Below are 27,470 nucleotides of genomic sequence, written 5' to 3' on the forward strand. Positions count from 1 at the left end.
ATTGTGATGCAGGGGGCGGGGCTACGATGACGCGCCCCCCACTGCCGGGGTTTATGCAGGTGGGTCACTGGGGCCGGGAGACTTGCCTACCTTTCCGGGGGGCCTGGAGTGGCACCCGATTTTCGGGAGGCTCCGGGCCGAATTGGGAGGTTAGGTAAGTATGGTTCTAGTAATTTATTTTTGTATGTGAGTAAGGAGATGAATTGTATAAGTACAGAGCACAATGGATTTGTTTTATTTATATATATATTAGGGCCACAACTAGGGGGGGCTAGAGGTGCACGTGCACGGATTGCAGGGGGTGAGAAAAGCTGGCTTGCGGTGGCTTGGGGGCTGCAGAGTCAGAAAACGGGCATCCAAAAATGGCCGCCGCCAAAGAGGAGACAAATGCTAGAGGTCCTTACTGGACCTCTAGTACCTGTCTCCTCCCTGGCAGCGGCCATTTTTGGATGGCCATTTTCAGCAGATTCCATTCAGACTAGCCGTCCGCATGGACACTGCTGAAAATGGCCATCCAAAAATGGCTGCAGCCGAGGAGGAGACAGATGCTAGAGGTCCTACTGGACCTCTAGTGTCTTTTAGGCCAGAGCAATGCACACAGCGTTCCCGGCACTGGGAACGCTGGAGCTGCCGGGAGAAGATGCTGAAACCTGCATCTTCTCCCGTGAAACCCCCTGACACCGAGCATGAAACCCCATGGCAACGAGCATGTAACCCCTGGCAACGAGAATAAACCCCCTGGCAACTCGCATGAAACCCCTGGCAGTGGCAACGAGCATGTAACCCCTGGCAACGAGCATAAACCCCATGGCAGCGAGCATGTAACCCCTGGCAATGAGCATAACCCCCCTGGCAATGAGCATGAAACCCCATGGCAACGAGCATGTAACCCCTGGGAATGAGCATGAAACCCCCTGGCAAAGAGCATGTAACCCCTGGCAATGAGCATAAACCCCATGGCAACGAGCATGTAACCCCTGGCAACAAGCATTAACCCCCTGGCAACAAGAAAAAAAACCCAAGGCAACGAGCATGTAACCCCTGGCAATGAGCATAAACCCCCTGGCAACAAGCATGAAACTCATGGCAACGAGCATGGAACCCCTGGTAATGAGCATAAATCCCCTGACAACGAGCATGAAACCCCCGAGCAATGAGCATAAACCCCATAGCAATGAGCATAAACCCCATGGTAACGAGTATGTAACCCGAGGCAACGACAATAAACCCCCGGGCAACAAGCATGAAACCCTATGGCATGAGCATGTAACCCCTGACAATAAGCATAAAACCCTGGCAACGAGCAGGTAATTTTAAAGTAATTAGAAGCCTCATTGTGGGGTAAAAAATGGTGTCGGGCAAATATGTAAGTGGCACTTTGGTAATAGGCATTACTTTGTGTGGCATAATGTGTAATGGGCATTATGGTGTGTGGAACAATGCGAGTCACTATACCAGGAACGTCTGAGTAGTGCACTGCCTTATGGAGGAGCAAGGACAAAATCCAGGTACAGGAAGGTACAAAATTGCTGCCTTGCACCGAGAGACAGATATCCTAGTTTCGGTCCTATATATATATATATATATATATATATATATATATATATATATATATATACATATTATGATATTATGGGTGGAATTCAATTAGCCATGGGGATTACCCCGCAGCTAATTGACCGCGCTACAGATTCAATTAATTGCGGGAGCCGCTTTGCGCTAATCACCAGAGGCAGGATTCCTCGCAGCCTCAGGAGCTGCGAGGAAAAAAAATCTGCATTAAAGTGCAGATTTTACGTGGAATCAATGGGTTAATGCACATTCAGTAAATAAAAAGCACTTTTTCCATCTTCTCAAAAAAGTTACATGTTTTTTTTTTTACATTTTATACAAATTAATCTGCACCTGGAAGCCCCAGACCCGGCTTCCAGTGCAGTATGTCTGTATGACCTAGCAATTCCCGGCCAAGCATGTGCAGAATGGCCCCAACTGAGCAGCAATGTGGTCAGTCCCTTCTTAGTGCTGCCTGCCGCTTTGTCCTAACATTTAGTCTCCCCTCCAGCCCATCTAGGAGCCATGCAGCAGCAGCAGTGGAGTTTGGACAGCGTTTTGCATCAGACATCAGTGTATCTGGACCGCAGCCTGAAAAGTCATTTGTGAGAAGCTAGTAAGTGGGGGGTGGCAGGCTAATGTTTTGCCTAGGGTGCCTTCACACCTTGCATGATGATACGTATGCGCAGTATGCACCATCAACGGATCTGCGTACGTGGTTGCATTTGCAATCCATGCTGAATCAGGTCCAATATACAGTTGCTTGATATAAGGAAACCACATATTCAAGTAGGTGCAATTAGATTATTAAAAAAATGCATGAGGACTATATGATTGTATAGCGATGACACTGTGAGTGGCAGCATATCTTACACCCCAGTAACCTGTCACTCACACTTTGGGCCTCATTTATCAATGAGTTTTATCATTCCCAATGAGAGATAAAACTCATTGTGTATGATAAATGGCTCCAGCCAATCAGCTCCTAACTGTCATCTGTTTGAAAATGACAGTTAGGAGCTGACTGGCTGGAGCACCATTTATCATACTCAACGAGTTTTATCACTCCTTTTGAGTGATAAACCTGCTTGATAAACAAGACCCTTTATCTTTCCATAGTATAGCAGACAATGTAATCACAGAGATCGGGGTCACTACTACTAATACACTTCTTTGGAACATAGTATAATTGTGCCTATAGCATAATGTGTAGAGATAGTATTCACTTATACCCCCTTTCCCCCCAGATACCAATTGGGAAAATCACTGGGAATGCATTTGGACCATTGCTCTACTCTTTTAGCATTGCCTGGACCTTTCACCTCTAGGCCCCATAGCCATTTGCTGTTGTGTCAGGGGCCTAAGACAGGCTAACTGCAACTTTTCTCAGTAGACCTAAAAACAGGAAAACTGGTATGCATATGACAAAATCTTCCTCCACAATAAGTCATGTTGTACCCAGGACAACAGCACTAAAACATTAGTCATCAAAGGTTGTCATTGTGACATCACTGGTGTTTTTTCAAACTTGCTGAGAGTTCTGGAGTCTTATGACATAACAGCCAGACCACTGAAGAGCATCAGACTTTAGCTTCATTTACTTCTTTATTGATTTATTTAGTTTAGGGGTGAGCGGGTTCGGATTTCTGAAATCTGACCCCCCCGAGCCCCCCCGGTCCAAGGCCGATCCGAGTCACGCTTGACTTTTCCCGCCTGACTCGGATCTGAAATCGAGGCAAAACGTCATCATCCCGCCTTCCGGGTCACGCGGGTTTTTGATTCAATATAAGGTACCCGCATCGGCACCATTTTCTCACTCGGCTGTGGACAGTGAAGAGGGAGGGTGGGAGTTAGGGCTGGCTGGGCTGTGTAGTGTAGTGTAGTGCAGTGCAGTGTTGTGCTGTGCTGCTGTTGTCCATAGGGGCTGTGTCCACTCCTCCAAAGTCCATAGGGGCTGGCTGTGTTGTGCTGTGCTGCTGCTGTCCATAGGGGCTGTGGCCCTGATTCAGAGCCGGACGCTCTGACAGAGCGCTCGCTCTGAATCAGGGCCGTCCCTTCTCCTTTTTGGAGCGGCCTCCTGGCCGCTCGCATAGCTGTGGGTGACCACCCACAGCTATAGCGAGCGGCCAAAATGATGGTCGCGATGGTCAAGACCATCGCGACCATCGGGCTTGCGACAAGACCCTGTGGTAGGGTCTCGCTGCCGCAAGCCCCGAAGTGCTTTTGGCTCTATCAGAGCCAAAAGCACTCCCACTGACATCACTAGTGATGTCAGTGGGGCCGGACCCAGACGGTAGGCGCTCCCATGGCCCCTTTTGGTGCGAGACCCTTAACGACGGCTTGGCCATCGTTATTCGGGTCTCGCGCATGCGCACAACGGAGCCACCTCCGTCGTAGGCATGCGCACTTGGGCACCATCGACCCACTTGCGAGTGCTCAGCGCTTGCGAGCGGGTCTGAATCAGGCCCTGTGTCCACTCCTCCAAAGTCCATAGGGGCTGCTGGACTGTGTTGTGCAGTCAGTTGTCCATAGGGGCTGTGTCCACTCCAAAGTCCAGTGCTGTGTCCCAGTCCTAAAGGGGTGCTGTAGTGTTGTCCAGGGGGTGCTCTGTCCATCAGCGGTGCTCCCCCCAAGTGCAAAAAAATTAATATTTTTTCTGTTTGTGAATTGTGTGCGCAGTAGCCGCACGTGCATCAACAAAGTAGCACCAAGTGTGCACCTGTGTCATAAGTAAAGGGCCAGCTGGCTCGTCCGTTAAAGGGTGCTGTAACCCCCAAAGTGCACTCCAAATAATATTTTTTTTTTCTGTGTTTGTGAATTGTGTGCGCAGTAGCCGCACGTGCATCAACAAAGTAGCGCCAAGCGTGCGCCTGTGTCATAAGTAAAGGGCCAGCTGGCTCGTCCGTTAAAGGGTGCTGTAACCCCCAAAGTGCACTCCAAATAATATTTTTTTTTTCTGTGTTTGTGAATTGTGTGAGCAGTAGCCGCACGTGCATCAACAAAGTAGCGACAAGCGTGCGCCTGTATCATAAGTAAAGGGCCGGCTGACTTGACCGTTAAAGGGTGCTGTAACCCCCCCCCCAAAAAAATAAAATATTTTTTTTTGTGTTTGTGAATTGTGTGCGCAGTAGCCTCACATGTATCAACAAAGTAGCGCCAAGTGTGCGCCTGTGTCATAAGTAAAGGGCCGGCTGGCTTGACCGTTAAAGGGTGCTGTAACCCCCAAAGTGAACTCCAAACAAAATAAAAATATATTTTCTGTGTTTGTGAATTGAGTGCACTGTGGCTGCACGTGCATCAACAAAGGAGCAGTGCCAAACGTGCGCCTGTGTCCCATAAGTCTGTTAAAGGGTGGTGTAACCCCCAAAGTGCACTCCACAAAAAATAAACAATTCTTTTTTTTCTGTGTTTGTGTGCGAAATGTATGCACAGTAGCCGCACGTGCATCAACACAGCGGCAGCGCCAAACATGCATCTGTGTCATAAGTCAAGGGCCGGTTTGGACATCTGGTCCGGACTGAAGGACGTGCCAACAATTTCTGACATGTCTACTGTCACTGCATATGATACACCACTGACAGAATGGTGGAGGAATTATTTTCTGTGTTTGTGAATTGTGTGCACTGTGGCTGCACGTGCATCAACAAAGGAGCAGCGCCAAGCGTGCGCCTGTGTCATAAGTAAAGGGCCGGCTGGCTTGTCCTCAAAGTGCGCTCCACAAAAAATAAAAAATTCTCCTTTTTTTCTGTCTTTGTGAATTGTGTGGGCTGTAGCCACACCTGCATCCTCAAAGCAGCAGCGACAAGCGTGCATCTGTCTGTTAAAGGGTGGTGTAACCCCCAAAGTGCACTCCAACCAAAATAAAATAATCTTTTTTTCTGCGTTTGTGTGTGTAATGTATCCGCAGTAGCTGCACCTGCATCCTCAAAGCAGCAGCGACAAGCGTGCGTCTGTCTGTTAAAGGGTGGTGTAACCCTCAAAGTGCGCTCCACAAAAAATAAAAAATTCTTCTTTTTTTTCTGTCTTTGTGAATTGTGTGGGCTATAGCCGCACCTGCATCCTCAAAGCAGCAGCGACAAGCGTGCGTCTGTCTGTTAAAGGGTGGTGTAACCCTCAAAGTGCGCTCCACAAAGAATAAAAAATTCTTCTTTTTTTTCTGTCTTTGTGAATTGTGTGGGCTGTAGCCGCACCTGCATCCTCAAAGCAGCAGCGACAAGCGTGCGTCTGTCTGTTAAAGGATTACATCGGTGACAGCATCCAAGTAGTCCTGTCAGACAGTCTGTTCCTGTACTGGCAGGAAAAAGAGGCAATTTGGAGGCCCCTGTACAAACTGGCTCTATTTTACCTGAGTTGCCCCGCCTCCAGTGTGTACTCCGAAAGAGTGTTTAGTGCAGCCGGGAACCTTGTCAGCGAAAGGCGTAGGAGGTTGTTTCCACAAAATGTGGAGAAGATGATGTTCATAAAAATGAATTATCAACTCTTCCAGGGAGACCAGCCTCCAGAATGTATAGAGGGACCTGTGGTGGTGGATTCCAGCGGGGATGAATTAATACTCTGTGAGGATAAGGATGTACACAACACTGAAGAGGGTGAGGAATCGGTGAATGAGGAGGATGAGGACGACATCTTGCCTCCGTAGAGCCAGTTTGTGCAGGGACAGATTAATTGCCAGCTTGTTTTGTGGGGGCCCAAACAAACCAATCATTTCAGCCACAGTCATGTGGCAGACCCTGGTGCTGAATTGATTGGTTTGTTAAAGTGTGCATGTCCTGTTTATACAACATAAGGGTGGGTGGGAGGGCCCAAGGACAATTCCATCTTGCACCTCTTTTTTTTCTTTGCATTATGTACTGTTTGGGGCCTAGTTTTTCAAACTGCCATCCTGTCCGCCACTGCAGTGTCACTCCTAGATGGGCCACGTGTTTGTGCCGCCCACTCGTGTCGCTTAGCATAGTCATGCAGCTACCTCGGTGCAACCTTTTGGACATAAAAACACTATTGTGAGGTGTGAGGTGTTCAGAATAGACTGGAAATGAGTGGAAATTAAGGTTATTGAGGTTAATAATAGCATAGGAGCAGAAAAACCCACAAATTCTGTGATTTTAGCTGTTTTTATGCTTTTTTTAAAAAAAATACAGATCCAAAACACAAAACCCAGAACCAAAAACACCGAAGGGTGGTTTTGGGAAAACCAATCCAGATCCAAAACACAAAGAAAGATCCAGATCCAAAACACAAAACACGAAAAGTGGCCGGTGCACACCCCTAATTTAGTTATTTATTTAGTTTATTATTCATATATTTAATTTATTTTATTATATTTTACTTAGAATCAGGTATAGGCAGTAGGATACATTTTTTTTATATTTATATTTATTTATATGTATTTCATTTATTATATTATACTTAGAATTAGGAAGTAGGATAGGATTTATTTATATTTTATTATATTTTTATATATATTTCATTTATTATATTATACTTAGAATTAGATACAGGCTGTAGGATAAGTTTTTTATATTTATATTTATTTATATATATTTAATTTATTATATTATACTTAGAATTAGGCAGTAGGATAGGATTTATTTATATTTTATTAGATTTTTATATTTATATTTAATTAATTTTATTATTTTCTACTTAGAATTAGTTAGTGTTAGTTAGTATTTTATTATATTTTATATATTTATTTAATTTTTAGGTAGATTTTAGTTTTATTTAGTTTAATTAGGACTCTAGTCCTAATTAGGACTCTTCAGTCGTTGCTGGTTGTGATTGACAAGCAGAGATATGGACAGTGGGTAAGTACGATAAGCAAGTCACTACAATAGTAAGCTATAGGGGGAGTAGTAATGGGGGTCACACTGGTAAGGGGCTAAAAACAGTGTAAAGGTGACTGTGCACGTAATAGAGTCAGATATTATGCAGACATACAATACCACTGATTTCTGCAGGCCAGTATATAGGGTACAGATTTGTAACTAAGGGGTCGGTTTACTAAGCGCTTTGGTGGAAATAAAGTGTATGAAGATAAAGTACCAGCCAACTAGCTCCTGACTGTCATTTTTCAAAAAACAGTCTGTGATATGGCAGTTAGGAGCTGATTGCTGGTACTTTATCTCCGTCCACTTTATCTCCGTCCAAGCCTTAATAAATACATACCTAACTTTGTTATAGTTTTAGATCTAATATTCTCTTTGCAAAGAATAAATATAACAAAATGTACTCAGTCAAGTAGCCAATATGACCCTCAAAATTATTCCACATGCAAATCGTCAGACGAATTCCGTGAGATTGTAGGTACTGTTAATAGTCCTTCGTCAACGGATCGCAGTAATCGAGTGGGACAGTAGGGAAAAAGAAGCTGCTTCAGGTACCCTGGGCCATGGTCATGAAGGGCTTTGTAAGTTATTAATCCAATCTTGAAAACAATTTGCCATCTGACAGGCAGCCAGTGAAGGGAGTAGAGAATGGGTGTTATGTGGCTGGAACGGGGCTGGTTGGTTAATAGCCTGGCAGCTGCGTTTTGTACCATCTGCAAGCGGTGTCATTCTTTTGCTGGGAGACCGAGGTAGAAGGCGTTACAGTAGTCTAGGCGTGATGATATAAATGCATGTATGACTTTAGGCAGATCTTCTGAGGGAATTAAGTGCTTGATTCTGGCTATGTTCCTCAGATGAAAGAATGAGGATTTGATTGTGGCTGATACCTGATGTTTAAGTGTCAAGCCACTATCCAGGACAACACCAAGATTCCGCACATGTTTAGTGTTTTGTAATTCTGAACCCCCAAGCGTAAGTCCTGTTGGTTGGCTATGCTGTAGCCCTGTCCTGTGACCTATCATAAGAACCTCTGTTTTATCAGGGTTCAGTCGCAGCCAACTGGCACTCATCCACTCCTGAAGCTCAGCTAGGCAGCCATTTAGGGTTGATATTGGGGCATTTGTACCTGGAGCAAAGGACAGGTACAGTTGTGTATCATCTGCATAGCAGTGGTAAACCAGGCCATGACGTCTGATTATTTCACCCAGTGGCAGCATGTATACTGCAAAAAGCATGGGAGATAGTATAGAACCCTGTGGACACCGCATGGAAGTGATACTGGTGATGAAAAGTTTACTCCAGAATAAACTCTCTGTGACCTGCCAGTGAGAAATGATTTGAACCATCTAAGGACTGTGCCATCCAGTCCACAGAAATTTTTCAGGCACTCATTTAGAATCCCATGGTCCACAGTATCAAATGCTGCTGAGAGATCCAGGATTAAGATTGAACAATCACTTCTGTCTCTTGCCATCAGAAGATCATTAAGCACACATACCAGGGCTGTTTCAGTGCTATGTCTTATCCTGAATCCTGACTGGAATGGATCATAAATATCATGGGTAGACAGGTGGGTTTCCAGTTGCATTGCCACCACTTTCTCAATGACCTTTCCTAGAAAAGGAAGGTTTGATACTGGTCTATAGTTGGTCATGCAGTCGAGGTCTAAATTAGGTTTTTTAAGAAGTGGTTTAACCATTGCTTCCTTTAGTGGTTCTGGAAAAATGGCTATTTGCAAAGAGCATTGAGCTATTTTTGCAATTACAGGGCCAATAATGTCTATACACCCTATGAGAAGCTTGGTTGAGGCAGGGTCCAGATCACAGGTGGTGGTTCGCAACATTCTGATAATTTTAGCAATATCTTTTGCATCCATTATGTCAAAGCTGTTCCAGGGAGACAGGTGGCTTACCTTGGCAGGCTTGGTAGTTTGGCCCTCCTTTGATGGCACTGTGGGGATTTCAGCCCGGATGGAGGATACTTTATCTGCAAAGAATTTTGCAAACTCATTGCATCTTGACTGGGAGAGGGTTTCATCATGCTGCAGGCATGCTGGTTTGCAAAGCATCTCCACTGTACGGAAAAGCTGAGCCGGCCTATTGTTTGCTGCCTTGATCTCATTTGAAAGGAACTCTGTTTTCTTACGGGTGATTGTTGATTGATATTCTCTTATATGTTTGATTAGTGTTAACTTATCCTCTACCAGGTTCGTCTTCCTCCATCGTCTTTCAAGTCTACGCCCCCTTTTCTTGAGTTCACTAACACTATTGTCAAACCAAGGGGCTTGACGGTGTGGTATGAGGGGTCGTATACGCACAGGGGCAATTATATCCATTGCAGCTTTCACATCCCTGTTATAGTAATGGACAAGGGAACAAGGATCTTCACAGGCCCCCATTACCGCAGAAAGATCCAGGTTTGCTGCAAGAGCCTGATATTGAGCAGTGTGTGTGCATTCTCCATAATCTGCCTGTATTCCCTGTGTTCTCCTGTCACTATGTCATTCTCCAAAATCTGCCTGTAATCCCTGTGTTCTCCTGTCACTATGTTATCCTCCATAATCTGCCCGTATCCCCTGTGTTCTCCTGTCACTATATCATCCTCCATAATCTGCCCATATCCCCTGTGTTCTTCTGTCACTATGTCATCCTCCATAATCTGCCCGTATCCAGTGTGTTCTCCTGTCACTATATCATCCTCCATAATCTGCCCGTATCCCCTGTGTTCTCCTGTCACTATGTCATCCTCCATAATCTGCCCGTATCCCGTGTTCTCCTGTCACTATATCATCCTCCATAATCTGCCCGTATTCCCCACGTTCTCCTGTCACTATGTCATCCTCCATAATCTGCCCGTATCCCCTGTGTTCTCCTGTCACTATGTCATCCTCCATAATCTGCCCGTATCCCGTGTTCTCCTGTCACTATATCATCCTCCATAATCTGCCCGTATTCCCCACGTTCTCCTGTCAATATGTCATCCTCCATAATTTGCCCGTATCCCCTGTGTTCTCCTGTCACTATGTCATCCTCCATAATCTGCCCGTATCCCCTGTGTTCTCCTGTTACTATGTCATCCTCCATAATCTGCCCGTATCCCGTGTTCTCCTGTCACTATGTCATCCTCCATAATCTGCCCGTATCCCGTGTTCTCCTGTCACTATGTCATCCTCCATAATCTGCCCATATCCCCTGTGTTCTCCTGTCACTATGTCATCCTCCATAATCTGCCCGTGTTCCCCATGTTCTCCTGTCACTATCTCATCCTCCTTATGGGCGGACAGAGGCAAAATGAGTGTAGTGTGGTGGAATATCGGGAGCTTCTAAATAACAAATTGCATAATATGTAGCACAGATATTGGGGCTTTCAATTTGCAAAAAAATCACTCCGTTCCTCAACCCCATCAAAACAATCTGTCAGTGTGTAACCAGCATCAGCGGGAAAATGCCTCTAGTGGGAATTTTATTGTGTGATATAAATGGAAAAACCATCACTCCAGTTTAGCAAAATAAAGTTCTAGCGCAATTGGGAAGGATAATATGTACAGTGATTTTGCACAGGGATGCTGATTTATTATACTCACACTTTGGTACCACTAGGTAGTGAAAAGCTAATTGGAGGGAGATAATAGGGCAGTCTAGTGCTTGTCCCATGATTTTTGTCCCGGAAAACCATAATTAGATCAAAACTATTCCCCCAAATGCCATAGTCATGCACCCATAGTTCCAGGCTCATTGCTCAACTTTTGCTGCAAGTTTTATATTCTTATCGCTGCTTGTTGAGTGCACTATTGTCAGCACTGGACCTCCAAAGACAGGGTACAACTGAGCACATGTAACTGTCCAGCCCCAGATTACAGCCAGCAGAATGGGACGTGCTTCCTAGTGACTTTATGTCACATTCTCCAAGCCAGCATCACATCCCATGTCAGTGGAGTCACTCTATGGAATGGGAGAATAAAGTAGCACTAAATGCAAATAAGTACTGCAGCTAAGAGCAGCACAATGTCCACCCCTAGCCTCTGCCATATATTACCTTCTCTATACACAAAGCCAGCATCAGCGAGTCTTCTGGGGACACAGGGCTTAGTAATGGCACTTCATGAGTTACGTTACAGAAAGGTTTCATATAGAGAGGGAATACCTTCCACTGCAATGTCACTTTGGGTGCTCCTGACACAGTGATAGCATATGGTGGCATCTGGCACAATGTTGCATTCATTGTAACACTTCCCTGGTAAAGCTTAATGTCACATGATGCATCAGATTGCCTATTATTCCGCTGACACTGATTGGTACTCTCTGTATTGCTCAGGCATAGCAGATGCTTCTCATACACATCACTGATTGGTGCTCTCTGTATTGCTCAGGTATAGCGGATGATTCTCATACAGATCACTGATTGGTACTCTCTGTATTGCTCAGGTATAGCGGATGCTTCTCATACATGTCACTGATTGGTGCTCTCTGTATTGCTTAGGCATAGTGGATGCTACACATACATGGCACTGATTGGTGCTCTCTGTATTGCTCAGTCATAGCGGGTGCTTCTCATACAATTCACGGGTGCTCTCTGTATTGCTCAGGCAAAGCGGATGCTTCTCATACACATCATTAATTACAACTTTTCATACACAAAACTGGGAATTGTTTCTGCTGTAAATGCCAGTTTTTACCAGTTTCATTTATGCATAATAGCGAATGTATTTGTTGTTCATAAAATAAATTGTTTAAGACTTGGGCACAAATGGGACGTACAGATGTGTCTTCATACGTCTAACCTCGCGTCATATCTGCATGCGGCTGTGACAATGTAGCATAGCATTTCACATGCAGATACACCCGCAATCACACACAGAATATAGGCATCCCGCCGCATATCATTTTAATTAGCAGAAGCTGCATGTGCGTCCTATTCACATTGCTGTGCGAGTCAGATGCATATGAAGGTAAAAAGATGCTCGCCGCTACCGAGTCACACGCAGCTCCCGTGTTATGTGTAACATGATTTGTAGCACTCGGAGGATAGATGTATGTGGACACATCTGTAAGTGTCTGCAATGTTTGTCTGGTGTAACCCAGGCTCATATGTTATTGTTACCAACTGGTGCGCATCACGAGCTCTACATATGGGTGGAAATAGACTATTTTTATATATGACTTTCTAATTCGTAAATGTTGAGTCCAACTATGCATCAGCCCTAAATGTTTTGCCTTTGTTACATTCATAGGCCATAAAAATTGATGCTAGGACCCACAACATGTGTATTTTATTCTAGATCATGGACAACCAACTAGCAGATTATTATGTGAATATGTCCCTGAAAAGTTAAATTATAATTTTCTTTTGTTTTTTTTTAACTAGGTAATGAGAGGGGATGATCACTGGGCGTGGAGAAGAGAGAGGAATGTCCACCTAGGAGGGGCCATAAGGCACTATATGCCCAGGAACGCCATTCCTGCCCGCCAAATGGCAACTGAGGTCCCAATGATCAGCGTTACAGGACCACCTCCCGCGAGAGCAGAGGGAAGCCCAGCTGCCAGCGTCTGCCTTGCCGAGGTGCCACAGAGGAGGTGGAGTGGAGGCTGCCGCTGTGCATAAATCATACCATCAACCCACATCACAGACAGAGCAAAGAAAAAGATCACGATTTGCATATTTTTAATAAAATGAATTAATGTATTCTTTTTGGGGGTATTTATTAATGTACATATAAATAGTGTAAAAAATACATACATGCTTGTTTTTAACAATAGACATATTTTGATAAAGTGTTACCATTTGTCATCTGCACACTCTTTGTTGCCTCTTTGCCTCCTATCTAACTCTGCAATGTCTTTATATGAGCATTTACTTTGCATTACCCTTCAATGGTAGCATACAATATGCTTTACACAGTAACAATCCCCATGTTCCCCTGAGCAAAACTGGGCAGCCTGTCATAGAGCGCAAAATAATAAGCGCCGGGGGGCGTAGCCTGACTATCATGGCCGGTCGTGTTTAGCTACAGTTCAGGCAAAAGCTAGCTGAAGAGGCTATTTCTCGCCCACTAAAAGTATCCTGCCCGGTTTGCCTGCTTGCCTGAGGGTGCCCGCTGTGTCCCTGCTCTGTCTCCAGGATTCCCTGGGGTCCGGGTGTGCTCCGGCTATCTGCGGCCTACTCACCATTCTGAAGCCGCGGCCTCGAGTTTGGAGCCGCGGGCGCCGACCCCGTGACGTCATCGCTGCGGCTGCCGTTTGCTGCTCGCTCTGGGGGTGGCGCTTCCATCGGCCTCTCCTCCTGCTGGCTGACCTGCTGGACCTGCTCTCCCTTCCCGGATCTAGGGAGCGGATTTGAGGACGCCTCCGCATCGGGGGCCTATGCGACCTTCAGAAGCCGCGGCCTCTATTTCCGCGCTATAGACGCGCCGCATTCTGGATACATCGCGGCTGCTACCGGACCCTGTCAGGGCCCCTGCGATCCGGGACCTTCTGCGGCCCCACAAAGAGCTCTGGGGTCGCCGCGGGTACCTGGGAGACGCCTAAGAGAAGGGGTGTTTAGAGCCGCGAATCACGGGAGGCGCCATATTGAACTCTCCTCCATACCGCACAGCTTCTGCTGCTGGTCTACCAGCCAAGAGGAGTCATTATTCAGGTGGTTGGTGCGCTGTTACACCTTACAGAGCTCATTTCTATCATCACTACCTATCTCCCTGGGGTAAGAATTGGAAAGCACAATTTTCACCCAACCATATATCATTGGTAATAAAGGTTAAATTTACCATACCCGGCTTAACTCCAGTCACCCTATATATCCCTGCAGGTATATAGGTGCATGGCCAAGTTAACCAGATATATTTTCTGGTCCGAAAAGATGTTGCACTATTACTAATACCAACCTTAACCCACAGTAGCTACATAATTGCGTGTTCTCAGTTCACATCATAATGGCACCTAAACGCCCGAAATCTTAATCGACCGTCCCACCGGTATCTTTCTTTAAATCATCTCCTTCCACCCAAAACGATAAAATAAGTCTGATGCATAATAAAAGCAGTAAACAAAGGTTAAATGTAATAAAGGTTAAATTCACCATACCCGGCTTAACTCCAGTCACCCTATATATCCCTGCAGGTATATAGGTGCATGGCCAATTTAACCAGATATATTTTCTGGTCCGAAAAGATGTTGCACTATTACTAATACCAACCTTAACCCACATTAGCTACTTAATTGCGTGTTCTCAGTTCACATCATAATGGCACCTAAACGCCCGAAATCTTCATCGACCGTCCCACCGGTATCTTTCTTTAAATCATCTCCTTCCACCCAAAATGATAAAATAAGTCTGACGCATAATAAAAGCAGTAAACACCTATCAGCTGTAAGTACCTCACCAGACGGTCAACCTCCAACCACGTCCCGTCATCTATAAGTGGCAGATGACGCCCCACTGACAATGGGCTCTATGAAAATGCTTCTGGCCTCATTTAAAAATGATGTCACATCAGAATTTAAAGCAGCATTGCAGTCATGTCAGCAATCGGTGGACGAACTAGGGACATGCACAGATCACTTAGAGAACAAGTTGGAGGAAGTTGTAAAGTCGCATAATGAACTGATCACTCTTCATGAGGAGCTACAGTTAGAAGTTTCCTCCCTTGGGAATAAAACCGCGGACCTAGAGGATAGGTCTAGGTGAAACAATCTCAAGTTCCGTGGGATACCTGAAGCAATCCAGAATTCGGAGTTGTCAAATTACGTCTCTGAAATATTTACGAAGCTCCTTCCGACAATACAGATCTTAGAATTTTTGCTGGACCGTATTCATAGATTACCTGAGGCTCGTAACGCTCCTACTGATGCTCCCAGGGATGTTCTGATGCGATTACACTATTTTCATATCAAAGAAGTGATCCTTCGTGCAGCAAGGTCAGCAGATGTGGCCATTCTAGGGAAAATTCAAATTTTTGGTGATCTCTCAGCAGCAACTCTTGCACTAAGAAGATCATTTCTTCCAGTTACAAGAGCACTACAAAAAGCATCCATCAATTTCCCCACTAAGTTGATAATAAACTGAAATGGCTCTACCACAATCATATCAGATCCGGCTGCTGGCATCCAACTCCTAGTGAAGTGGAATTTGGAAGCCATTTCGCAGACAATTCCAAGCAATCTTCATATAAACTAGGGCTGGTCATAATTGCTTTCCGATATATAGTATCCTTTCTCAGAATAATTTCTATGTATGGTGTTATTGGAATTAAGTGATTGTTCAATCTTAAGAAGTTTCTTATATGCGAATCCTTAATTTCGGTCTGATTAACATATACAGAGGTAGTTAATTATTGGCCTACTCAGTAGATCGGCTATTTCTATTTGACTTGCAGTTCTGAATTTCCTGCTCATGTGCTGCTTGTTCGGCAGCCCAGTTAATAGGTGTGTACGCATATCGATTTATTTGGGAATGTTTCCCTAAGTTTTCTCTTTAAATGATGCCTACCAGTTGATATATTCTTTTTTTGTTCTCTGTTCTCTATAATGAATGCTAATGTGTTAAGATAACATTTGTATTGAGGCCCTGGGCGACGGGGGTTAAATGTCTCATTGGCCACCTACCCCAATGTACCGCCTAAGATGGTGGTCCCTGATAGTCCCTTCTGGGAACTATTTTTTCTCCATTATTGCCCCTTCTATTCGCTTTTTTTTTATTATTATACTAAACTAACAAATTTCAAGGTACTAAACTCAAATATTAAATAGATATTGCTCCACATATGGTTCAGGTAAACTAATACCAAGCATTGTTTTTTTATATCCACATGGTTAAGATAATTTCTATTAATGTTAAGGGACTCAACTCCCCCAATAAAAGAATTCTGCATTGAGATATTTGGCTAAATGCAAAGCTCATATAATTGCTATACAAGAAACCCATTTCCAGAAATCTTCCCCACCTCAATTCTCTAATTTCAAATATCCTCTTTGTTCCACATCCAACGGCCGATGTAAAAAAGCAGGAGTGGCTATTCTATTTGCTAATGCATGTATTTTTGTTTTGGAAAAACAAATAAAGGATCATGAAGGCCGCTACATAATACTTGTAGGTAAAATAGACAATATTCCAGTGACGATTGCAACAATCTACTCCTCAAACATGAAACAAATGCCTTTATCAGGAAATTTTGCACAGCCCTCCAGTCATGTAAGAAAGGTATTTTACTACTATTAGGGGATTTCAATATAGTGCCTGTCCCGTTTTGGGATAAATCCACATCCAGATCTAAGGTGGGTTCATGCCCCTCTTCAGATCGTTCTCAGGGCTTTAGACAAATTCTCAGTGAATATGAGTTTTATGATGTTTGGAGGGCGGGACATCCCGGGGATAGGGACTACACCTTTTATTCCCAGGTACACAAAACGTATTCTTGTATCGATTTTCCATAACAGACAAATGGTCCCTACCATATATTAAACAATCTTTAATCCTACCAGTTGCATGGTCGGATCATGTGGCTCTCTCTATAGATTGGGATATCACCAGATTAAGAACGCCCCCGGGACCTTGGCGTTTAAGAGAATATCTCCTAGAAAATCCGGAAGCTAAACAAATAATTTCTAATGCTCTCACCATGTATATAGAAACCAACAAACCAGAAGATACCTCCTCGTTCACATTCTGGTGTTCTCTAAAAGCTGTTATAAGAGGATCAGCGATCCAGGCAGGGGCTTGTTTACATAAGGCAGCCGTTCTTCACCAAGTAGCTATCGAATGTTGATTGGCAGACCTGGACGCTAAACATAAACTTAACCCAAATGATGATACAGTATATAGAGAATTACTCAAAGTTAGAACAGAATGGAACATTCTGGCTCTTAAAAAGGTGCACCAGACAATGTTCAAGCTACGTCAAAAGCACTATAATCAAGGAGACAGGGCTGGTCGTTTACTAGCACGGAAGTTGAGGGGGAAAAAAGCAAAAGAGAGTATTAGAACAATATCCAATAATAAAGGTATCAAAATTACAGACCCATATGATATAGCAGAATCCTTTGCGCAGTATTATTCTTCCCTGTATAATTTAAAAGATGAACCGTCGACGCCCCAACCTACGCCACCGCAGATTGAGAGTTTTCTCAGTACCGTCGATCTGCCAGCATTGGATGATGATACTTTGAGTTCTCTGGCTGATCCTTGGTCCGAGGAGGAAATCATATCAGTAATAGGCTCCCTCACCTTAATCAAGGTGCCTGGACCGGACGGATATATAAATAAATTTTTTAAAAGCTTCCAAGACATACTGTCTCCTATTTTAGCACAAATGTTTAATGATATCTCATCAGGGGCTCGTTTCCAGGAGAAATGCTAAAGGCGAGAATAGTAGCCTTTCCCAAACCAGGAAAGAACTTGACATCCATGACTAATTATAGGCCGATAGCCCTCCTAAATACGGATATAAAATTATTTGCCAAGCTCTTATCAAATAGACTTAATATACATCTTCCCGTGCTAATACACCAAGACCAGGTAGGATTTGTGATGGGAAGGCAAGGTCCTGACAATACAAGAAGGTGAGTAATATTATTGAAGCATTCTCCAGGTCTGATCAACCCCTTCTCCTTCTATCATTAGATGCAGAAAAAGCAGTCGATAGATTAAACTGGAGTTACTTAAGTGCAGTTTTGGAGAAATTTGGAATTAAGGGCAGTATCTTAACATCAATATTGGCATTATACTCTTCCCCTTCGGCCAGACTTTTTGTCAATGGTATATTATCCACTCCATTTTTTATTACAAATGGCACAAGACAGGGGTGCCCTCTTTCCCCACTGGTGTTTTCCCTGGTGATAGAGCCCCTGGCAGAGGCCATTAGAAAGGACCATAATATTTCGGGACCCTTACTTTTTGGTAAAGTGTATAAAACAAGCCTGTTCGCGGATGACATTCTTCTGACCCTCACAGATCCGACCAACTCCCTATCTGCCCTACATAGCTTGATAGAATCATTTTCGGATATCTCCTACTATAAATTGAAAAGGAGGCACTCCCTATTAACTTTTCCCGAAGTCTAAATAACAGTCTGAATGATGTACTGGTGGGCAAGAACTTTAGGCTGGATATTCAGGACAGGAGTCCTATTAATATGGAAACAGTCCGGTATCCAAGTGCAAAGACCCCAATAATAAGGTAATGTATATTTGTCCCAAATGGGGATGCCACAGTCTAATCGTATTGCTGCACTGGTAGGCAACAACTTGAGGCTGGGTGTTGCCGGCAGATGATATATATAAAAATCAGGTGGGCAACATCTGTCGGCAGAGTGTTCGCACGTGTAGACTTTTACGTGTATACAGTTAGGTCAGCAAAAACTCTGGGCAGATTGTTGTTTTGAATGAAACGTAGTCGGGATGTTTGTGAATGCAGTCTCCTTCTCCTCCACTTTCCTCACCGCCTCAGAAGAGGAACGCAGTATCAGAGTGACAGGTATACCAGAATGCAGTACATAAGGTAGGAATATAGTGACTTACCTGACCTTGAAGTCTGCTTGTCCTGTGTCAATCTTTGTCCATAATCACTGCATGTGAGTGTGCATGGGGAGACTATGTTGTAAGGATGACTAAGTAATTAATAATACAATGACTGTTTATTCAACAGTATAGCAAAGAAAAGAAATACCCTTCAAACAGGGATTGATTGTTATAATCATAAATTGGTATAGGTGAATGTCCCAACGCGTTTCATCTCATTATGAGACTTTTTCAAGGGCAAAATGGTGCTTATGCTGTGGAACCATCTTATATATACATGCACATACAACCTCCTAATTGATAATGACCCCTGTCCACCGGCGCCTAACTTCCGATATTGTCCTTCCGGGTTACAAGCGCCACGTGTGTGAGGGGGAAACAGTACAGTCCCATAGTCTAATCCTCCTCCAATGGTCACCCCGTGTGACGGCGCCGCACTTCCTGTGGTGAACTTCCGGGTTGCATGCGCCGCGTGTATGGGGAGAGCTGTGCAGGAGTGTGTCATGCCACCTGACACTCCTGTCCAATCACTGTGAGAACAATTACATCATTTGAATGTTCATCACGCCCTCCGGTTACATGAGATGAGGCTAAGCTGGGCTGGGTCCTTTGTATGTCCTTGACAATGGCGGCGGCCATTTTTGGTTAGATTTTCCCTATGTAGAATAGCCATGGTTCATATTATAAGAATTGGGGTCATGGAATCGTCTGATGTAATTGTCCCCCAGAGGTGGCAGTGGCCATATTTGATATAATGAAATACAGTCCATATATATAAAATACATATCATTTATCTTGGTTGTCAACACTAATAACTTATTTTATTTATCAGATCAACACTATGACAAATACTAAGAGGTTGAAACTATTTGACTATATGCACCTTAATGCATAGGGCACTAAATAGGATTATCTGTAAACTGTCAATCAGGATCATAGATAAATAAATATTGTCTCACAATCCTTGGCCCTTGATTACATTAAGTTGAGGCATTATCACATCAGAAGAAAAATAAATAAAGGGATTTACAAGATAATATATATCATGTTGTGGTCCCGAAATGAGAATCATATTCTTCAAAATCAATTGATATTAAAGGTTAAAAAATATCCATACTATTATAACCTTGAAATATGTGACTGATATATAGATACAGTAGCTCCATAATCATTTATAAGAATAGTATCCCATATTCTTTAATTTAGGGGTCTAGATTGAGTCCTTCAGGGTAAAGGGTCTGTAAGTCATAGATCCATTTACTTTCTCTTCGGTTTATGTCATCTATCTTATTTCCTCCCCTCCAGTTATAGATCACTTTGTCAAAACCCGTGAACTTGAGGCCTTTGGGATTGCAGCCATGAGTGACCTTGAAGTGTTCTGAGACACTATGGGTCTCTAGACCCTTGTGAATATTTCGACAATGTTCGTAAATCCTTAATTTGAGGGTTCTTGTGGTGCGCCCCACGTATTGCAACCCACATGGGCATTCAAGTAAATATATTAGATTATCACTATCACATAAAAGTGTGCCTCTAATTAAATATTCCTTGTTGGTTTGGTTTGATTTAATCATAGTAGTTGGTCTTGTGCTTGTGTACCCCAACAGTTTACAATTAGAGCATCTTCCACAATGGTAAAAATCCTCTTTAATGTTATTCCCATCAATGGTCTTCTGTCTTACATTTTTGGTATTGGTGTTAACCTTCAGATGATTGTGCACTATTCTTTGTTTTATATCTGGTGCTTTGCGGAATACTACGTTAGGTTTACCTTGTATTACGGTCTTTAAACAATGGTCCAAATGCAGTATAGGCCAATGTTTTTTCAGTATACTTTGCACTTTATTGGAAGCCCCCGAATAATTGGTCACAAAATACATTTTCTCGTGTTCTCTAGTCGTGGCCAGGGGTTCTGTCTTAGAATGTGTCAACAATGTCTCTCTAGGTCTGGTTTCTAAATCTTTATATGCTCCTTCTACTGTCTTCATATTGTATTTTTTCTGCTTAAATTTCTGTTTTAAATCTGACCCTTGCTTAGTATAATCTTCCAGTGTGGTGCAATTACGTCTTAAGTGAGTGAATTGGCCCTTAGGTATCCCCTTTATCCAACTCGGTTGGTGGTTGCTTTGTGCTAAGATGTAGCTATTCACATCTACTGCTTTATGATGAGTCTTTGTATGTAATATATTGTTCTGAACGAAAATTTCTAAATCTAGAAAAACAATCTTTGTCTTACTGTATGTTGAAGTAAACTTCAGATTGCAATTATTGTCATTAATGAGGGTCAGGAAGTTCAGTAGGGATGGTTCGTCACCTCGCCAAATGCACAGTATGTCATCTATATAGTGCTTCCAAAGGACCAAGTTCGCTCCGAGTTCCGCCCTGGACCAGATCGTGTTGTCCTCCCATTGGCTCATAAATAAATTGGCGTAACTCGGGGCGAACTTGGTCCCATCGCTGTCCCTCTACACTGCAAATAGAATTCGCCCCCAAACCACATATAGTTATGTGTTAAGATATGTCGTATCCCATTGAGTATGAAATCTCTCTGTTCTTCGTCCATATCCATGTCCTGATTGAGAAAATAATTCACACTATCTATACCTTGATTATGGTCAATGACGGTATATAGCGACGTCACATCGCTAGTTACCAGCCAAAATTCTTCCTCCCATTTTATATCCTGTATTGTTAAAAGTACCTCAGTCGTATCCCGAATATATGATGGTTGTTTTTGTACATAAGCCTGTAGGAAATTGTCAATATATTGAGAAAGAGGGGAGGTGATGGAGTTAATGCCGGAGGTGATCGTCTACCTGGGGGCCTACCAGTGTCGCAATACGATTAGACTGCGGCATCCCCATTTGGGACAAATATGCATTACCTTATTATTGGGGTCTTTGCACTTGGATACCGGACTGTTTCCATATTAATAGGACTCCTGTCCTGAACATCCAGCCTAAAGTTCTTGCCCACCAGTACATCATTCAGACTGTTATTTAGATCTATTTAGAAGTGACTATTATATCATATTAGATAACAATACCACAGAGCGCTCTATCCATTTTTGTTATATCAGTTTAAGGAATTGTGGATAATTCCTGAGAGAGCAGCTAGTGGTTATACACCCTCCCTATGAGCGCCGACTGCTTTTACTTGTTTTCTATTCCTGTTACCAATATCCTGAAGTTGGCAGCTTTAGAGAAGGGGATACATTAATGGGGTTGTTAGACTCCAGAATATCCAGATTAGATAGGGTCCATTCACTATTTGGAAATCTAGAAACAGGTATACCATTAACACCAGACACTCATGTTTTCTACAAAACATTCACTGATCTAGAAAAAACCCTAGATAAAGAGACAAAAGTTTGGTGGGACATTAAAACATTGAGTTGGTATCTTGAACAACAACTTATACCAAAAAGTTTATTAATACAAAAAACATCGACACACAGCACGGAAAATACATCGTTTGTAAAAGAGTGGGAAGGGATTCTACGAGAGATCTCATTTGGTCTGATGAAATTAATCATTACAGAAAGGAATTTGGAACTAATCACTCTGGGAGAACGCATTACACAATTAGATAGAGATTTAACACCTTTCAAAAATGATTTAGAATATGTGAATCTAGAACAACTGATCAAAACTAGACTAGATAGGGAAGAACAAAAGGTTATTGATACAAAAAGATCGAAAATATTGAGAGACAAATTTGGAATTAATAATAGGAAGAGCAAGGCAGTTAACCCAACCAAGAAACAAACTGCACATTATGGCAACAATAAAGTAACCTCAGTGCAACACATTAAAAACATTGTTCCTAGTAATTTTGAACAAAATAAAAACACTGCAAATAGCAAGTCTTATGTAGAAAACAGCACCAAACTACATAGTGACAGTTGGAGGATCGGGACCCATACTCCATTATATAAAAAACTAAACCTGACATACCAACAGTTTATGACCAGATTACATACAACTACAGTGCCACCAGAAAATGAGATTAATCTTCTAGAATTAACGGTCTACAGTCAATCATTAACTGAGGACAGCGATATCACAGAAACCAGATTCTCAGTCCATTCTCTGGATGAAATAGAGGAAGAAAAAGAACATATATCGTCCCTAGCCCGACAGTCCTTTGAGAGGGGTTGGCAGGACTTAATAGACACCACAAAGAGATCGTTCATACCCATAGAGCAACCCAATGCCCAAACATTGACCGAAGTTGCCCCTGCTACACCCACAAATTCATCCTTTCCTGAAGTACCAAAATGGGGGGACTCTTTTTTAGAAATAGGCAACCTGCAAACAACCATGAAAAGAAAGTTAGACGCACCAGAAGAGGATGTAGGGGAGGGGGAAAAAAAGAAAAAAAGCAAGATAGAGACAACTTAGCAGTCAAAGATGATAAACCAATGGTTATATTCAATCTCAGCTATTGCACTCTGACAACACCACAAATTACTCAAAGTTTGCTCCCACTAACAAATTGGACAAATTTCATACTTATTTAGATGTAAAAAATTTAATGAGAAAAATAAGCCTTAAAAAATATTTTTTGGATAAGAATAAAGTTACACAAACCAGTACAAATATAGAGACAGATAGATTTAAACATAGTGGATTAAGGCCACCATCCACATTTTATCCCACACATTTGAAAGGTTGTTTCATCCAAACCTTTGAAAAGGCAGTCCTTGATGATATCAAAAAATTGGACCCTAATACGGGTTCCACTAGACCAGATCTATCTAAAGAGGAATGGGAGGCATTAAAATAACTAGAAAAGAACAAAGAAATTGTGGTTAAACCTGCGGACAAAGGAGGGGGGATTGTGATTTTGAACAGGAATGATTATGAAACAGAGGCCCTTCGTATTCTGAATGATACCACTACATACCAAAAACTAAGGGGAGACCCTACCAGCACATTCCAGAAAGAATTACAGACACTTTTGGAGATAGGGAAAGATAAAGGGATCCTGAATAAGCATGAATACGATTTCCTGACCCCTTCAAACCCAGTAATACCAGTCTTTTATTACCTACCCAAAATCCACAAGAGCACTACAAATCCCCCAGGTAGACCGATCACCTCCGGCATTAACTCCATCATCTCCCCTCTTTCTCAATATATTGACAATTTCCTACAGGCTTATGTACAAAAACAACCATCATATATTCGGGATATGACTGAGGTACTTTTAACAATACAGGATATAAAATGGGAGGAAGAATTTTGGCTGGTAACTAGCGATGTGACGTCGCTATATACCGTCATTGACCATAATCAAGGTATAGATAGTGTGAATTATTTTCTCAATCAGGACATGGATATGGATGAAGAACAGAGAGATTTCATACTCAATGGGATACGACATATCTTAACACATAACTATATGTGGTTTGGGGGCGAATTCTATTTGCAGTGTAGAGAGACAGCAATGGGGACCAAGTTCGCCCCAAGTTACGCCAATTTATTTATGAGCCAATGGGTGGACAACACGATCTGGTCCAGGGCGGAACTCGGAGCGAACTTGGTCCTTTGGAAGCGCTATATAGATGACATACTGTGCATTTGGCGAGGTGACGAACCATCCCTACTGAACTTCCTGACCCTCATTAATGACAATAATTGCAATCTGAAGTTTACTTCAACATACAGTAAGACAAAGATTGTTTTTCTAGATTTAGAAATTTTCATTCAGAACAATACATTACATACAAAGACTCATCATAAAGCAGTAGATGTGAATAGCTATATCTTAGCACAAAGCAACCACCATCCGAGTTGGATAAAGGGGATACCTAAGGGCCAATTCACTCACTTAAGATGTAATTGTACCACACTGGAAGATTATACTAAGCAAGGGTCAGATTTAAAACAGAAATTTAAGCAGAAAAAATACAATATGAAGACAGTAGAAGGAGCATATAAAGATTTAGAAACCAGACCTAGAGAGACATTGTTGACACATTCTAAGACAGAACCCCTGGCCACGACTAGAGAACACGAGAAAATGTATTTTGTGACCAATTATTCGGGGGCTTCCAATAAAGTGCAAAGTATACTGAAGAAACATTGGCCTATACTGCATTTGGACCATTGTTTAAAGACTGTAATACAAGGTAAACCTAACGTAGTATTCCTCAAAGCACCAGATATAAAACAAAGAATAGTGCACAATTATCTGAAGGTTAACACCAATACCAAAAATGTAAGACAGAAGACCATTGATGGGAATAACGTTAAAGAGAGTTTTTACCATTGTGGGAGATGCTCTAATTGTAAACTGTTGGGGTACACAAGCACGAGACCAACTACTATGATTAAATCAAACCAAACCAACAAGGAATATTTAATTAGAGGCACACTTTCATGTGATAGTGATAATCTAATATATTTACTTGAATGCCCATTTGGGTTGCAATACATGGGGCGCACCACAAGAACCCTCAAATTAAGGATTTACGAACAATGTTGAAATATTCACAAGGGTCTAGAGACCCATAGTGTCTCAGAACACTTCAAGGTCACTCATGGCTGCAATCCCAAAGGCCTCAAGTTCACGGGTTTTGACAAAGTGATCTATAACTGGAGGGGAGGAAATAAGATAGATGCCATAAACCGAAGAGAAAGTAAATGGATCTATGACTTACAGACCATTTACCCTGAAGGACTCAATCTAGACCCCTAAATTAAAGAATATGGGATACTATTCTTATAAATGATTATGGAGCTACTGTATCTATATATCAGTCACATATTTCAAGGTTATAATAGTATGGATATTTTTTAACCTTTAATGTCAATTGATTTTGAGGAATATGATTCTCATTTCGGGACCACAACATAATTCCTTTATATATTATCTTGTAAATCCCTTTATTTATTTTTCTTCTGATGTGATAATGCCTCAACTTAATGTAATCAAGGGCCAAGGATTGTGAGACAAAATTTATTTATCTATGATCCTGATTGACAGTTTACAGATAATCCTATTTAGTGCCCTATGCATTAAGGTGCATATAGTCAAATAGTTTCAACCTTTTACTATTTGTCCAAGTGTTGATCTGATACATAAAATAAGTTATTAGTGTTGACAACCAAGATAAATGATATGTATTTTATATATATGGACTGTATTTCATTATATCAGATATGGCCACTGCCACCTCTGGGGACAATTACATCAGATGATTCCATGACCCCAATTCTTATAATATGAACCATGGCTATTCTACATAGGGAAAATCTAACCAAAAATGGCCACCACCATTGTCAAGGACATACAAAAGAGCCAGACCAGCTTAGCCTCATCTCATGTAACCGGAGGGCATGATGAACATTCAAATGATGTAATTGTTCTCACAGTGATTGGACAGGAGTGTCAGGTGGCATGACACACTCCTGCACAGCTCTCCCCATACATGCGGCGCTCATAACCCGGAAGTTCACCACCGGAAGTGCGGCGCCGTCACACGGGGTGACCATTGGAGGAGGATTAGGCTATGGGACTGTACTATTTCCCCCTCACACACGTGGCGCTTGTAACCCGGAAGTACAATACCGGAAGTTAGGCGCTGGTGGACAGGGGTCATTATCAATTAGGAGGTTGTATGTGCTTGTATATATAAGATGGTTCCACAGCATAAGCACTATTTTGCCCTTGAAAAAGTCTCATAATGAGATGAAACGCGTTGGGACATTCACCTATACCAATTTATGATTTTAACAATCAATCCCTGTTTGAAGGGTATTTCTTTTCTTTGCTATACTGTGGAATAAACAGTCATTGTATTATTAATTACTTAGTTATCCTTAGAACATAGTCTCCCCATGCACACTCACATGCAGTGATTATGGACAAAGATTGACACAGGACAAGCAGACTTCAAGGTCAGGTAAGTCACTATATTCCTACCTTATGTACTGCATTCTGGTATACCTGTCACTCTGATACTGTGTTCCTCTTCTGAGGTGGTGAGGAAAGTGGAGGAGAAGGAGACTGCATTCACAAACATCCGACTACGTTTCATTCAAAACAACAATCTGCCCAGAGTTTTTGCTGACCTAACTGTATACACGTAAAAGTCTACACGTGCAAACACTCTGCCGACAGATGTTGCCCACCTGATTTTTATATATATCATCTGCCGGCAACACCCAGCCTCAAGTTGTTGCCTACCAGTGCAGCAATACGATTAGACTGCGGCATCCCCATTTGGGACAAATATACATTACCTTATTATTGGGGTCTTTGCACTTGGATACCGGACTGTTTCCATATTAATAGGACTCCTGTCCTGAACATCCAGCCTAAAGTTCTTGCCCACCACATCATTCAAACTGTTATTTAGATCTATTTAGAAGTGACTATTATATCATATTAGATAACAATACCACGGAGCGCTCTATCCATTTTTGTTATATCAGTTTAAGGAATTGTGGATAATTCCTGAGAGAGCAGCTAGTGGTTATACACCCTCCCTATGAGCGCCGACTGCTTTTACTTGTCTTCTTTTCCCAAAGTCTATTGATGTCCCTTAAAGTGATTTATTCATAAGCTTGGCAGGATC

This window comes from Taudactylus pleione, unplaced genomic scaffold (genome assembly GCF_031769625.1).
Source record: "Taudactylus pleione unplaced genomic scaffold, aTauple2 ptg001990l, whole genome shotgun sequence".
Classification (NCBI taxonomy): Eukaryota; Metazoa; Chordata; class Amphibia; order Anura; family Myobatrachidae; genus Taudactylus; species Taudactylus pleione.